The sequence below is a fragment of the Oryctolagus cuniculus genome, chromosome 14, assembly GCF_964237555.1.
Source record: "Oryctolagus cuniculus chromosome 14, mOryCun1.1, whole genome shotgun sequence".
NCBI classification, from domain to species: domain Eukaryota; kingdom Metazoa; phylum Chordata; class Mammalia; order Lagomorpha; family Leporidae; genus Oryctolagus; species Oryctolagus cuniculus.
The window spans coordinates 21504908-21521494 of NC_091445.1; the positions used below are offsets into that span (position 1 = coordinate 21504908).

General features: G+C 40.9%; 1 long non-coding RNA gene and 1 pseudogene across 2 annotated transcripts in view; one reads left to right on the forward strand and one right to left on the reverse strand.

Annotated features, from left to right (window-relative positions):
- Positions 1 to 1891: 1891 nt before the first annotated feature.
- LOC127492776 (ribulose-phosphate 3-epimerase-like) lies at positions 1892 to 2643 on the reverse strand (annotated as a pseudogene).
- A 131-nt stretch (positions 2644 to 2774) lies between these two features.
- LOC127492777 (uncharacterized) overlaps positions 2775 to 16587 on the forward strand; it is a 125761-nt gene continuing 111948 nt past the window's right edge. Inside the window, exon 1 of one of the 2 annotated variants that reach the window (XR_011381947.1) lies at positions 2775 to 2821. This is a non-coding gene — a long non-coding RNA (uncharacterized lncRNA). The other variant, XR_011381948.1, reaches the window with a different exon arrangement.

The window sequence follows — 16587 nt, forward strand, 5'->3', positions numbered from 1 at the left end:
ATCTAGGTTCATGCTATATCTTTGCTATTGTGAATTGAGCTGCTATAAACATGGGGGTGCAGGTATATCTCTCATATGCTGATTTACTTGCTTTGGATGTAGTCTCAGGAATGGGATAGCTGGGTCATATGGAAATAGATGTATTTTTAGCTTTCCAGGGAATCACCATTATGCTTCCTCTAGGCTCTCAGGTTCATCTTGCTCCTTGCTGTGAGGAAGCAAGCTGTCACGTTGTGAGCTACCATGTGGAGGCAGTTATCAGGCAAAGAACTAAGGGTAGCATCCAACCCCCCATTCTGGAGGAAATGAGACCCTCACTCCAATAGCCTGAAAGCAGCTGAATTCCACCAAGAGTGGTGTGCGCCTAGACAGACTTACACTGCCAGTCTTGTTTTGTGATGACTGAAGACCTGGGTGCTCCTCATGAGAGATCTGGAGCCAAGGATCCTACTAAGCTGTGCCTGGATTCATGACTTGCAGGAACAGTGAGATAACCACTTACCTACCATACCTCTGGGTTCCACATCTGCAGATTGAACCAATTATGGATTGAAAATATTCATGCAAAAAAAATCCAGAAAGTTCCAAACACCAAAACTTGATTTTGTCATAGATGATTCAGTGTGTGGAATTTGTGAGAAATGTGTGAGGTGTAGGAATGACCTGCTGTGGATTCTTGCCTCATTCTCTCTCCAACACTTGTTGGAATCAGGTTGTTCACTATGGATCTTGTTTGAGGACTATGTAGTTAAGCCCACAGTAGTTGAGTGTAGAGATGATTTAAGGTATATTAGAAGAAGTGCATAAGCTAAGCATAAATACCATGCCACTTTATATAGATGACTTGAACATCTGCTAATTTTGGTATTTGAGAGCTGTCCTGGAATCAATATTCTGGATCCTAAGAGATCACTACACTACTGCAGATGACACCAAATTTGGGGATAATTTTGTTATATTTCAGTGAATAACTAATACACAATATTTAAATTTTTCCTGTGAATCATTCTTAACAAATATAAAACTTGGAGATATATTTTCTTTTATTTAAAGAAGTCAGCAAGTACAATTTAATGGGGCTTACAGCATCATACTGACAGTGTCACATAAGCTTTCTTTGTGAGACTTAATAGTAAATTCTTGCATATTATGAACTTTTGAAAAAATCCCAGAGATATGATCATTAAAGTATAGAGTTAATTGGATTGATTATTATAGCTACATTAACAACATAATTATGCTGTGTGTTTGCTTTTAATAGAAATACTGATGCTTTTGTTTTGGAGACTTGAAATAAATGTAAATTTACAGTGGTTTGCTGATTTATGTTAGTCAGATATGGTTTTGTTATTATCTTCTACAGGTGGGCTTTATAATATAAAAACAATTACTCATTTGACATACCACTGTCTGTTCTTTCTGTTTATTCTGAAAGTATTAAAAAAGCTATTATTATTTTTTTTTGACAGGCAGAGTGGACAGTGAGAGAGAGAGACAGAGAGAAAGGTCTTACTTTGCTGTTGGTTCACCCTCCAATGGCCGCCGCGGCTGGCGCGCTGCGGCCAGTGCACCGCGCTGATCCGATGGCAGGAGCCAGGTACTTATCCTGGTCTCCCATGGGGTGCAGGGCCCAAGGACTTGGGCCATCCTCCACTGTACTCCCTGGCCACAGCAGAGAGCTGCTATTATTATTATTTTTGGTTTTCCATAAATACCACATAAGCTTGTATTTATAAGTTCCATTCTACTCATATTCTCAATCATATAAACAATGATGTGAAATAGGAAAAGCCTAAATACTTCCTATGCTTTTGGAAACTAGATGAGAAACAACAGAAATTTCTTTTTTAAAATACAAATTCTTTTTCATAGTAGTATCACCTTCCTTAAACATTAACATATTTCTGCTTGTAACATTAATACAGCCATATATCCACTTTATAAAAATCAAGTCTCCCAGTAAAAACAGGGCATTTCACCACACTAATCTTTAAAATGCAGTTATACATACCAATTTTTAACCTCTTTGAAGATTTTCACAATATATTTTAATCATGAGAGTGCATAATTGCTCAGAAAAGCAGCACTGGTACTCAGTATTCCTGTTTTCTAGCAAAATGTTTCCGTGAGCACAAACTTTGGGCTCCTTGTTTCATTGATCAAGAAGGTGTTTTCCATCAGCTTCTGAGCAAACATTTCTGAACAAGCTGATCCTGTATCTGGGGTCTTCTCTCCTCACAAAGGCACTGCCACACACAGTCATGTTGGCTCCTGCATTTGTGCACATGTATGGTCAGCGTCAGGACCCAACCTCCACATCAACAACGGAATCAGGTCCTAAACCAAGGTGGCATTGTGTCTTCCATGAATTTCTGTCCTCCAAACCCAGATACTATGATCTTAACCAAGACATCTCTCTGATGAGCCTTTGGGGCCAGAGTCTCAACTGCAATTCTTGGTTTGATGGCAAGGCCAACCCTTACCCCATTCTCCCGATATCTTTAATCAAAGCCCGTGAGTTCTCAGTAGCCTTAAAAAGCAAAGTGTATTGAGTTGGTTCTGCTACAGTCTTTGGCTTTATCCAGTATTCTGGCCTGGAGACCACCACATGCATGACGGAGTGCCACTTTTGCAGGATTTCTACCTCAGGTTGATCAAAGGGGATGTTGGCAATGAAATGCCCATCCATTGTGATGTAGTGGTTAGGCACTGTGGCATAGTGGTTAAGCTGCCAGGCCAGCATCCTCTACTATATCTAGGTGCAGATCATTGAGGGATGGGCCAATCTTGCAGCCTGACGCCATGGTGCTGCTTCCCAAGAGTAAGTAATCCCATGAGTCCCCCTGCATGATGAAGAGCTCACCCTGATTGGAAAAGCTCATTTTTGAAGGAATTTTTTTTTCTGGTTCCAACCTAAAAGTTACATAAATCTATAGGTAAAAGGCTTGGGTAGAGGTGAATTGGATATATGAAGTTACTTCAAAATGTTCATGGGAAAAAGGAATTAAGAGATAAGTGTATTTTGGCCTACAAAATTTGAAATCATGTAATTTTTTATAATGTGCATTTTCCATGAATTTTTGAAGACTCCTTATCCATGAGTTTCATTTTTAATAAATTGTTCCTTGAAATCAATGCCCTTGGAAGCAGACAATGATAATGGATCCGGTGACATCCTAAAGTGTTGAAAACAATCTTCTAATAGTTTCATTACAACTTGCTGTTGATGAGATCATTAAAATTCACATTGTACTATGCAGCCTTCTTTGAGTAATAAAATACTGATTATTTCACTTGGAAAAAAATTTAAACATTTCTTTGTCCAAGTTACTCAAATTTTTAAAATAGCTTATCATGAACATCTCACTAGAAGTCTCTATAGTATTTTTTAAACTTTATTTATTCTAGAGGCAGACCTATACAGAGAGAGAGACACACACAGAGAAAGAAGATGAAGAGAGAGGGAGAGAAAGAGAGAGGGAGAGAAAGAGAGAGAGAGAGAAAGAGAAAGAGAGAGAGAGAGGGAGAGAGAGAGAGAGAGAGAGAGAGAGAGAGAGAGAGAGGAATCTTCCATGTGCTTGTTCACTCCCCAAATGACCTCAATGGTCAGGGCTGGGCCAGGCTGATACCAGGATCCAGGAACTCCATCTGGGTCTCCACATGGGTTGCAGGGGCTCAAGTACTTGAGCCATCCTTTACTGCCTTCCAAGAAACATTAGCAGAAGCTGGGTTTGAAATGGAATAGCTAGGACTCAAACCAGCACTATAATGTAGGATGCTGGCCTGGCAGCTTAACCATTGTGCCACAGTGCCTAACCACTACATCACAATGCTGGTCCCCATTTGTTTACTTTTTCAAAGGCAGAGTGACAGGGGGAGGGTGTGAGGAGGAGGGAAAGAGAGAGAGAGAGTGAACTAGCAATCTCCAACATTTGTGGCAGGAACCACACTTGGGTTATCATCCACTACTTTCCCAGGTGATTAGCAGGAAGTAGGATTGGAGGCAGAGTAGCTGGGACTTGAGCTGGCACTCTGATATGAGGTGTTGGCATTGAAGGTGGCAGTTTAGCATGCCCCTGTCTCTGTAGTGTTATTAGTTGAAACACCTGGCTTAGTACTGACCTTGATTAGATTTGCAATGCATGGGTTAGGATCCAAATGAAAACAGATTCAGGAGGAGTCACAAAGAATTGTGAGGAGGAAACCTTGGATTTATTGGGTGAGTCTTTTTTCTTATATTGTTTTTATTTTTTTATGATGAAAAAGCAATATAATATTTATTTTAAAAATACTAAGTGGAAAACAATGAATATAATAAATTTCTCCTGTAATATTATTGGCTAACAATCATTTGTAGAAAATACTGGGAGAAGAAGGTAATAGTAACCACTTTTTAATAAAAAGCCTTATAACATATCTCTTTAGCAGCTAAATTTGCTTTCTTCCAGCTCTTTGTGCATATAGATAATTTTCATTCACACAAACATTTGCATTATTTGCAATATTTAGCATTATAGTGATGGGGAATTTCACAAGAAAATATTAACTTCCTCCTCTAAATCTCCCCGGAGACTAACAACCTGTGAATACATTTTTTCTTTTGGGTCAGAGATGTACAGTCTCCATTTTTTTCTTACTCTGTATTTCCTTCTTTTTGTTATACAGGAATTTATTAATGCACTAGATTATCAGAGTCACAGCAAATGTATGATAATTACTACAATAAAATTCTCTTGTTAATGTGATATTAATACAAAGAGAACAGATTCAATTCTAAGAATATAATACATCCCTCCCTCCCTCTCTCCCTCTCTCTCGCTCTCTTTTTCTTTTTTAAACACATTGTGGTCAAAGGCTTAATGCTCCCTTAAATAAAGAGCTCAACAAGTAAAAAATTTGTAAAAAAAAGACCATAGTACAGCTAGAAAAAAGGGCAAGGGCTCTAAACAGTAATAAAATGAAAGGACTATTTCATTCACATACAGTAAATTTTAAAATAATCACAGATCATTAAAATGATGGTAGTATATCATTCTTAGCAATTGGTTTGAGAAAGATACAAAACAAAGTTTGACATGAATGTATTTTCAGCAATACTGATACAGATATTTCTTTTTATTTTTGATTGTTCTTTTTTAATTTTAGCTTCCACATATAAGGGGGTGCATCCAGTATTTTTTTCTGTGTATGGCTCATTAAAACAGTATGATATTGGCACAAACACCAACATATAGATCAATGGAACAGAATAGAGAGCCCAGAAATTAATCTATCTACATACAGCCAACTGATTTTTGACAAAAGTGCCCAGATTACACATTGAAGAAAGAAAATCCTTTAATAAATGGTGCTGGCAAAACTGGATACATATATGTAGAAGAATTAAATTAATCTATATCTCTCACCATATAAAAAAATCCACTTAAGATGTATCAAATATATAAAATTAAGGCCTGAGAATATGAAACTACTGGAAGAAAATGTAGGGGAAACACTTCAAAACATTGGTGTAGGTGTTGATTTTTGGCTAGATACCAAAGTACAGGCAGCAAAAGCAAAAGTAGACAAATGGGATTATGTCTAACTCAGAAGCTTCTACACAGCAAAGGAAACAATCAATAGAGTGGAGAAACATTCAGCACAATGGGAAAAAATATTTTCAAGCTACCTATCTGACAAAGGATTAATGTCCACAATATATCAGCAACACAAGAACATCAGAACAAAACAATCAATCCAGTTAAGAAATGTCAAGGACCTCAACAGACAGTTCTCAAAAGAAGAAATACAAATGGCCATTGAACTATGAGAGAATACTCAGCATCACTAGCCATGAGGGAAATGCAGATCAAAACTACAATGAGACATCACCTCACCCCTGTCAAAATGGCTAAAATCCAAAAGACAGAGAGTAACATGTTGGTGAGGATGTGGAGAGAGGGGAACTCATACACTGCTGGTGGAAATGTAAATTAGTGCAGCCATTGTGGAAAATAGTGTGGAGATTTCTTAAAAAAACAAGAAATAGGGGCTGGTGTTATAGCATAGTGGGTTAGGCTGCCACCTGGGATACCAACATCTCATTTGGGAGCTAGTTCAAGTCCCGGCTGCTCCACTTCTGATTCAGCTCCTTGATAATGTACCTAGGAAACAGCCAAAGATGGCCGAATGCTTAGGCCCCTGTAATCCAAGTGGGAGACCTGGAAGAAGATCCTGGCTCCTGGTTTTGGACCAGCCCAGCTGTGGCTGTTGTGGCCATTTGTGGAGTGAAACAGTGGATGAAGACCTCTCTTGGAGCCAGTGCTGTGGCATAGTGGGTTAAAGCCACAGCCTGTAGCACCAGCATCCCATGTGGGTGCTGATTCGAGTCCCAGCTGCTTCACTTCTGATCCAGCTCCTGGCTAATGCATCTGGGAAAGCAGCGGAAGATGGCCCAAGTCCCTGGGCCCCTACACCCACATGGGAGATCTGGAAGAAGCTCCTGACTTCTGGCTTCGGATTGGCTCAGCTCCGGCCAGTGTGGCCATTTGGGGGAGTGAATCAACAGATGGAAAAACTCTCTCTCTCTCTCTCTCTGTCTCTACTCCTCTCTGTAACTCTTTCAAATAAAAATAAATCTTTAATGAGAAATAAAAAAGAACCCCTCCCCCCAACTATGCCTTTCAAATCAATCAATGAATCAATCTTACAAAAAACCAAAAAACCAGAAATAGGCTTGCCATATAATCCAGCAACCCCACTTCTGGAGATGTGTTCAAAAGATGTGAACACATAGTGTCAAAGAGCACCCTGCACTACCATATATCAGTGTTCATAATAGTCAAAATATAGAATGAACGAAGGTGTCCATCATCAGATGAATGAATGAAGAAAATGTGGTACATACACACATACACACACAATAGAATATTATTCAGCTATAAAAAGAATAAAATTCTACCATTTGTATCAAAATAGATGCTATTGTGAATTTGCTTTAATTCAAAGCTTTTTTTTGTGTTTAGTTTTTATGAGATTATCACAACCAATTAATATAAAAAACTGGAGGTTTACCCCTAATATTACCTATCCCAATATTAGTTGTACCCAGGATGGTAATTATCACATTTTTCATCCTATTAACTTCTTCCCATGAATTCTCATGACCAGCTGTACCACATTTCAATTTTGTAACCATTGCAACAAAATAAATACAATTTTGCCCTGTTGCTAGTATATCTTCTCTGAGACTGAGCATTCTGGATACTTTCATTGCGTGAAGATGGGAAAGAACGTTAATACATGTAAATCACCTAGAATTACATAAATTTTAAAAAAGATTTGTTTATTTATTTGAAAGGCAGAGTTATAGAGAGGCAGAGGCAGAGAGAGAGAGAAGAGAGAAAGTCTTCCATCTGCTGGTTCACTCCACAAATGTCTGCAACAGCTGGAGCTGGGCCGATCCAACGCCAGGAGACAGGAGCTTCTTCAGGGTCTTCCACATGGGTGCAGGGGCCCAAGGACTTGGGCCATCTTCTATTGCTTTCCCAGGCCCCAGCAGAGAGCTGGTTTGGAAGTAGAGCAGCCAGGACTGGATGCTGGCACATGGGGATGCTGGCACTCAGGTGGCGGGCTTTACAAGCTATGCCACAGCACAGGTCCTCATTATTATTTTTTATTAAGTATAATGCTCAAATCATACTTAGTCTTGATCTGTTTGTTTCTGTTACCATAGATAGGAAACTTCTCTTCTGTAAGGTGGTGGGCCCCAAGATGGTGTGACTGTGACTGTGACTCTGAAGTCAATGACTAGTGTGTGTATATGTGTCTGGTGTCCACAGCCTCCAGCTGAACCTCTTCAGAGAATTTCTGGAAGTTTCTTCCCTTCTGTTACACTTATGTAAAGCAGAAGTTTTAGGTTCATGCTAAATTTAACTGAAGCGTCAGCTCTTTAACTTGTCACACCTGAATATATGAATGATGGAATCGTATACTCACTAGGGTGAGCCAGCTGTGTCTCTGAACAAAAGATATTTCAAGCAAAGGCTTGGCTCCTGAATTCCAAGTGGTCCCCATGATCCTCATCCAAAATTCGTACCCTTGTGTTGTCTCCTCCCACACTGACTAGAGGTGGTCAGTGTGAGCACACAACACAGTGGATGTGACTGTGTGTTGCCTCCAGTCCTAGGACACTAAAGACATTGAAGCCTCTGCCTTAGACTTCTGGGTCTCCCATTCCAGAAGGAAACAGACAGGCAATCCTAGGAAGAGGTTTGTGTGGAAAACAACTGGGGCTTCTTGCCAACAGCCAGCAGCAACTTGCAGAATAAATGAGTGAATCCCCTTGGAAATAGTTCCTGCAGTGTTTGTCAAGCCTTCTAACAAGTGTGGCACAAGCCAACATCTGGCTGCATTTCAGTGAAATACATGAGCAAGAGCCACCCAATGAGGCTGGTCTGTGATTCTTGACTTCCAGAAAGCACAAAAAATAAGTTATTCTGGTGTTAAACCTGTAAGTTTGGAGTGACTTGTCACAAAGCATGAAATTCTTAATATAGTTATCTATTCTCCCTCAATATGAAGATGCAGATACCTGCCTTGAAAAGGTGAACATTGGTGTGCCCGGCATACAATACACACAAAAATATTAACTGAATAACTGAAGGAACACATAAAGGGAACCAGTTGAAAGTATAACAATGAAATTTAGCTAAACATTTTAGAAATTAATTAGCCTTATATTGATCAGAGAAATGTTTGGACAATGTTAAACTTAGGTTCATGGTGTGGGAGGAGACACAGAGTATGTCCAGCAATGAGATGGCTGTGAATCTCCCTCATTGTAGCACACATATGGATATCCTCAGAAATATTATGAGAAAAAAAAATAAGGGCATCTGACCAGTGGCAGAGATAGTGTAATAGTTAATTTCATGTATCAACTTGCCTAGGCTGTAGGATACAGTTATTAAATCAAGCACTAATCTGGGAGTTCCTGTGGAGGAGTTTTGTAGATGTTGTTAGTATCTATACTCAGTTGATTTTATGTAAGTTGAGTGAGATTCATGCAATTAACAGAGGTCTTAAAAGTTTTTCAAAAGAAGAAAAATTTCTGCAATAGTGGGCCTGGGAGTTGTGGCATGGCAGGTTAAGCCACTGCTTGCAATGCCAGCATCCCATATTGGAGTGCTGATTCCAATCCTGTCTGCTCTGCTTCTGATCCAGCTTCCTGCTATTGCAACCAGAAAGGCAGCAGAAGGTGGCCCAAGTACTTAGGCCTTGCTGCCTATGTGGGAGAAGAGGATGGAGTTCTTGGTCCCTGGCTTTGGCCTAGCACAGCCCTGGCTTTTGCAGCTATTTGGGGAGTGAACCAGCAGTTGGAAGCTCTCTCCCTCTATCACTCTGCCTGTCAAATCAATCAATCAATCAATCAATCATATTTTTAAAGATTGAACTATCAACCCATATCTGTTTCCAGCAATCTTTCCTGTGGATTTCGGATGTACCAGTTCCTACAACCATGTGAGCCGTTCCTTAACAACTCTCTCTCTTTCTGTATACAAGTATGCACATCAATATCCATGTCTATGTTCATGTCCATGCTCATGTTCATATTTTTGTCTATGTCTATTCCTGCACCTACATCTACCTCTATCTGTGTCACTTGTTGGTCCTTTTCCTCTACAGACTCCTGACTAACACACACAGCTACTGCTCAGTGAGTATGCATGTGCTTCCCTACATTTTCTTGAATTCCCAAGAGTTGCTTTGATGCTAAGCCGCCAGGTTGGACGATAGGCTGTGAGAAGTGCTGACTTATGTAGTCTTTAGTCCACTGAGGAGCCAGGATGCCTTCTCCTTCTCTTCCTTTTCAGGCAATAAGGACTTTGGAAACTATGTGCCCCAACAACATGCCTCTTCCATAGAAGGCAGCCCAACAAGTACTAGACTGTGATGTCTACAAAACTGAAGTTTAGTTGTGTTAAGTAACTGAGGTTTTCTTAAAAGATGAATTTATTTGAAAGGCAGAGTTATATAGAGGGAGAAAGACACACACACACACAGAAAGAGAGAGAGAGAGAGAGAGAGAGAGAGAGAGAGAGAATCTTCCATCCACTAGTTCATTCTCCAGATGGCTGCAAAGGCCAGAGCTGGGCTTATCTGAAGCCAGGAACTAGGAACTTCTTCCAGGTCCCCCACATGGGTGCAGGGGCCCATGTCCTTGGGCCATCTTCTTCTGTTTCCTAAGAATATTAGCAGGGAGCTGGATCAGAAGTGGAGCAGCTGGAACTTGAACCAGTGCCCTTATGGGATGCCAGCATAGAAGGCATTGACTTTACCTGCTATGCCATAGCACTGGTCCCTAAGTGACTAAGATTTACATTTTATTTATTTCACCAGAGTTTATCTTATCTTGATTAACATTATCTAAGTGGAAAATTATCAGTTCATAAGCATGTTGATCAGAAATTGCAAGTAACTGACTATTCCTCTCAATTTTTTTAAAGAGAAACAAAGTGAATGGTTTATATAATCGAATGCTCCAAATGGATCTTTATATTTAGCCATAGCTACATTCAAAGAATCAAGAACAATGTCATGAGGATTTGGGTCTCACCCCTAGCCTAACTTTTATTTTCACTCATTTTGGTGCCAACAAAGTCTAGGGAATGATTCTGATGTACTCGACTGGATAAAGACCCTAACTATGAATCATTCAATGGTCATGGGCTACCCTCAGTGGTCAGGTTGATTCACTTGCTTATTCTTAGTGATAGGGTGGTTGGGAGGCTGGTAAGCTCAGCCCCACTCATATCGCAGGGACTGAGAACTTGTTAGGGAAGGGTCTCACCAGGAAAGCTGGGCTGCTGTGACCAGACATAGAAAGGAAGTCTGGTAGGCAAGAGCACCAGGTTCTTGCAGTAGAGGGGTAGAATCTTAGAAGCCTGTTGTACCAGGACACAGGGACCTAGGCTGCATCTGCAGAAACACAAATGTGTTCACTGAACAAGCTTCTGAAGATGAAAGTGCTGTGGGGAACAGGTGGATAGCTCGCTATGCCAATGACAATTTGGAGTGTAGCAGTGACAATGCAATAATTCATTTTCCTCAAAGATGAAAGAGATACCTTGTCACATCAAGACCATGTGTATCAATAATGCATCTATCAATGCACAGAAGATGTCACATCTGATTGAATGCAATTGTAGTGTTGTTACATCTCCAAAGAAATAAAAGCCAAAGGCAGCTTATTCCATATTGAAATCACACCCACAATTATTTGTTATGTAGATAATAATGACACATTTCCAACTTGTTCATAGAGCAATTAACAAGTTAACTGTTCAGCCAAATCCTAATCTATTTTACATAATGTGAATAAAACTAATCAAATAGAAAAAGTGATTCAAATAGAAAGCTGCTTGTTACTCAGCTATATTATAGTATTTATTTGTAATTAGTTGCTGAATGAGGTTTGGAAATGATTGACTTTTACAGAGATTATAAAATGTGTGTGTGTTACTAGTCTTGTGATATATATTTTTTCCAGAGTTGATAAAAATATGAACATAATTACAAATATATTATAAATGTAATGGCATTCTGAACATTTGCCAAACAATTTTTAAATAATTTAAGAAATGAGACTCTCGGCCAGCGCCGCGGCTCACTAGGCTAATCCTCTGCCTGTGGTGCCGGCACACTGGGTTCTAGTCCTGGTCGGGGCGCCGGATTCTGTCCCAGTGCCTCCTCTTCCAGTCCAGCTCTCTGCTGTGGCCTGGGAAGGCAATGGAGGATGGCCCAGGTCCTTGGGCCCTGCACCTGCATGGGAGACCAGGAGGAAGCACCTGGCTCCTGGCTTCGGATCAGCGCAACCCGCTGGCCGTAGCTGCCACTTGGGGGGTGAACCAATGGAAAAAGGAAGACCTTTCTCTCTGTCTCTCTCTCTCGCTGTCTAACTCTGCCTGTCAAAAAAAAAAAAAAAAAAAAAAAAAAAAAAAAAAAAAAAAAAAAAGAGAGACTCTCATTTAAGCTTAAGCAGCAGTTGAGATAATTGAGTGCCATTAAGAAGAAAAATTTCCCCCTTTTCTTTTTCTTTAGTTTTTTTTAAACCAACAATATTTACTACAAATATAGAAGGCAAATTTACACATTATATACATGGATTTAAATATAGTACATTATACACACACACACACATATATAATAAAAGATTGGGAGAACAGTGAATTCTGGTATGTTTTAATTTCCTACCAAGTTTCAGGATTATTTTCCTGTATTTAATGGGAAATAGAATTAGTAGGATTGAGGTCTCATAGGCATTTGGAAATCAACAAATTCAGTAAATATTGTAATATACATCAAAGAATAGGTGTATAAATGTAAAATGGTTATTAATAAAAGTTTACAAAATACTTGCTTCTGAAACAAACTACAAATTGAAGCCCTGAAAAACTTGCACCAATGCAGAATTCACTTTTTCTTTTTTTAAAAAATGATTTATTTCATTTATTTGAAAGGCAGAGTTACAGAGAGAGGGAAGGCAAGACAGAGAGAGAGGCCTTCCATCTGCTGGTCTGGACTTGGCCAGGCCAACGCCAGGAGCTTTTTCCAGGTCTCCCACAGGGGTGCAGGGGCTCAAGCACTTGAGCGTGCTTTCCCAGGCTCATTAGCAGGGAGCTGAATCAGAAGTGGAGCAGCCGGAACTCGAACTAGTGCCCTTATGAGATACTGGTGCTGTAGGTGGTGGCTTAAACCACAATGCCACACTGACGTTTCCCTACTTTTAAAAAATTATTTATTTATTTATTTGAAAGGTAGAGTTACAGAGAGAGAGATTGAAAGACAGTGAAGGAGAGAGATCTCCCTTCCACTGGTTCCCTCCCCAAATGGCTGCAATGGTCAGCAGTGGGCCAAGCTGAAGCCAAGAGCTTCATCTTCATTAAACACTTGGGCCATCTTCCACTTCTTTTCCTAGGCTGTTAGCAGGGATCTGGATCAGAAGTGGAGCAGCTGGGACACAAACCAGTGCTCATAGGGGATGCCAGTGTAGTGTAGCAGGCAGCAGCTTTACCTGCTACACTGCAACGCTGACCCCCAGAATTATTTTCATGAATTACTGCCTTTAGGAAACTTTCATAGTGTTTTGGGGCAGGAGTTTGGTCTACCAGTTAAGATACCAGTTAAGGAATCCATATCCCATATCAGAGTTCCTGGGTTTGATATTGAACTCTGATTCCTGATTCCAGCTTCCGGCTAACATGACCCTGGGAAGTAGCAGTGGTGTCTCAGGACTGGAATCCTTGCCACCCACGTGGGAGACTTGTATTGAATTCCTGGCTCCATGTTCAGCCTGGTCAAGCTCCAGCTGTTGCAGGCATTTGGGCATAAGCCAGTGGCTGAGAAATTTCTATTTCTCCCTTTCTCTGCCTCTCAAATAATCATGCAAATAAAAATAAACTTTCAGTAATGTTCTGATATTGTCATGGAAGATTTTTTTTCTACAGTCTTGCACTTCCAATGAAAGATTGTTCATGCAATACTTACCATGTCCTTGCCACATTACATACATTTCCTAAGATGGGAGAGTTTAGAAATTTTTCCCACAGAAAGGAGAAAAATCGGGTGTGTCTGACTATGAATCCCTTCTGCAGTTGTCCACTCTTCTTGGCGCCTGATCCTGTCACACCAGGGTGTTACCCCAGTCCACCCTCTTCTTGTGGATTCCCCCTCCACTCCCTACATGCGTAGGTGCACTAAGGGGCACCTTTAGCCACTTGATCTCTGGTCCCTACCTAATTCCAGGTACTGCTACGTGAACCACCCTTCTTAATACTGAAGCACTTTGGGCCTTTGAGTCTATGTATCAGAAGACTTATGTTAGTATTGCAACTCTCAAATGCTAGCTGTGTGAGCCTAGACAGGGAGTATAAACCATCAGTGCCCACATCCTCAGTCTGTGTGCCTATGAGATCCTCTGAATCCAGTTCCTATCTGTGTGAAATTTCTAGTAATGCCATTGGATTTTTAACATGTTTAAGTTAGCTTTTGTTTTCACTTGTCCTATGTATGTTTTTATATTGGGTATGATTTTACCCCGCAATCCCTGGGGGACAATGTGCAACTTTTTCAGCTTTGATATGGATTTCAGCCCCTCATTTTTATTCTCCTCATTTCTTCTGAGGGAGAGAGCAGTAGACTGCTTCCTCTCCTTGCTTGTGCACAGTAAAGTGATTGGAAGGTGGCAGGACATCCTTGTCCTTCGTCTCTTGTGATGGCTGTCATCAGTGTCATTCCTTCCATCAAGGGCTGCTGCTGTGAGGAGCTGTTTCTGCAGCATCATCCAGGTGCTGCTGGCCTGGAGGGATCTGGATGCCTTCACGTTGCTTCTCTGCGCTGTCCACAGGACGTCTCTGTTTCCTTGATCTTACAACGTTGAAGCCAGATTCCAAAGACGTTCCAGACCTTCCATCCTCCCCTGTTTCTGGCACTGGAGAAAAATTTGTAAATGTGCACCTGATGTGAAAACCAGGCAGTCCTCCTGTCCCCTCAGTAGGCTCCCGGAAGCTCTTCTTTCTTCCCCAGAATGAGCCATTCTCCAAAATGACTCCACGCTCAGCCTTTATCCCTCCTCCCTCTGGGACTGCCCACCCTGATAAATGAAAGGTTCTTTGATTTCCAAACAAAAGCCTAAAAGTGAGTTGTTCCCTTGTTGCCAGACAACTCCTCTTTCTGCCTCTGAAACCTAAAGCTGTTAACAAGCCCTTGAAATAAAGGGAATCAGAGCAGAACACTGGAAGTTCCCACTTCTTTATTTTTTATTTGACAGGTAGAGTTACAGACAGAGAGAAAGGTCTTTCTTCAGTTGGTTCACTCCCCTAATGGCTGCTATGGCTGGCGCTGTGCTGATCTGAAGCCAGGAGCCAGGTGCTTCTTCCTGGTCTCCCATGTGGGTACAGGGGCCCAAGGACTTGGGCCATCCTCCACTGCCCTCCCAGGCCACAGCAGAGAGCTGGACAGGAAGAGGAACAACCGGGACTAGAACCGGTGTCCATATGGGATGCCGGCGCCGCAGGCGGAGGATTAACCAAGTGAGCCACAGCGCCAGCCCCTAGGAAGTTCCCATTTCTAAGCATCTGGGTAACTAATGCAGTGACAGTTGCATTTCTTCTGAGAGTTTCATGTAGGACAGAAACTATTGTCCCAGTGAACTACACTGCAGCATTGCTCTTCATATGTGTGTATATAAATATATAATTTTAATATCTACATTTACATTTATTTATATATTTAAAAATTTTTATTTATTTGAGAGGTAGAGTTACAGCCAGGGAGAGGGAGAGGGATAAAGGTCTTCCATCGAAATGGTTGCAACAGCTGGAGCTGCGTCCATCTGAAGCCAGGAGCCAGGAGCTTCCTCCAGGTTTCCCATGTGGTACAGGGGTGCAAGCACTTGAGCCGTCTTCCACTGCTTTCCCAGTCCATAGCAGAGAGCTGGATCAGAAGTGGAGCGGCTAGGACTTGAACCGGAGCTCATATGGGATGCTGGTGCCGCAAGGCAGAGGCTTAGCCCACTGTGTCACAGAGCTGGCCCCTGTGTGTATTTTAACAGGGTGTTGAATGAACACTCTGAAGAACGGGTGGTCAGCGTGTGACGTTTGTAGGCACTGCTTTCTCCTCAGCCGTGGCAGATAGAGCTCATTGATCAAGGCTGTTAAATGGTTCACACCTGTTACTTCTCAACATAATGGGTGAGACAGCTGCTACTAATGAATTAGAACAAGAAGTTGGGGTTAGAACACTTATTATCCACTCCCTAAATATAGTGTAATGTGAGAAGTCCTGAAATGTGATGTTGCCAACAGGGTGAGATGGAGCAGAAAGTTGAAGAATGCAGAAGGAGGAGAGGACAGAGTAGTTCAATGTCTGTGTTTCAGAGAAGTCATTAGCAGCAGGCATTCCTTGTGAGTTCACTTTGAATCAAGGTCTGCTCTTCAGCCTTTGTACTGAGGATCCTTTTATGGTGAGTCCCTCCAGGAATTATCAGACTTTGGGAGACAAATATATCCCAAAGAGAATTGATGCATTAATCTTGAAATCACTTGGTTGAAAATTAAATCTCTTGATGGGAAGTTCCTGGAAAATTTATGTTTGGTGGTTTACCTGTTCTTTTACCAATAACAAAAACTTTCTGTGAAACCACTATGAGAAAGCCAGTAAAGTAATTTAAAGATAATAAGAAGAAAGAATTGGCTGTTCTTAAAGCATAATGCCTTTGACATAAGCTAGTGTCATGGGCACATCACTAAAACAGGAACATGTGAGGGTACTTCAAAAAGCTCATGAAAAAATTGAATTAAAAGACAAGTTTATTTGGTGCCTTAAGAATATCAAAAATCTGCATTTTTTAATACAATACACTTTGCATGAATTTTTTGAAGTACCCTCCTATGAGCTGAATAGGATAATGAATTAATGTGGAAGGTCTGGTGTGCTAGCTGTGGTTATCTGCAGAAACAGAAGCAGTAGGAAATATTTATTTATTTATTTATGATAAGGAACTGGCTCACAGGATACCAAAATACCTATCTTCTAGATCAGATATTA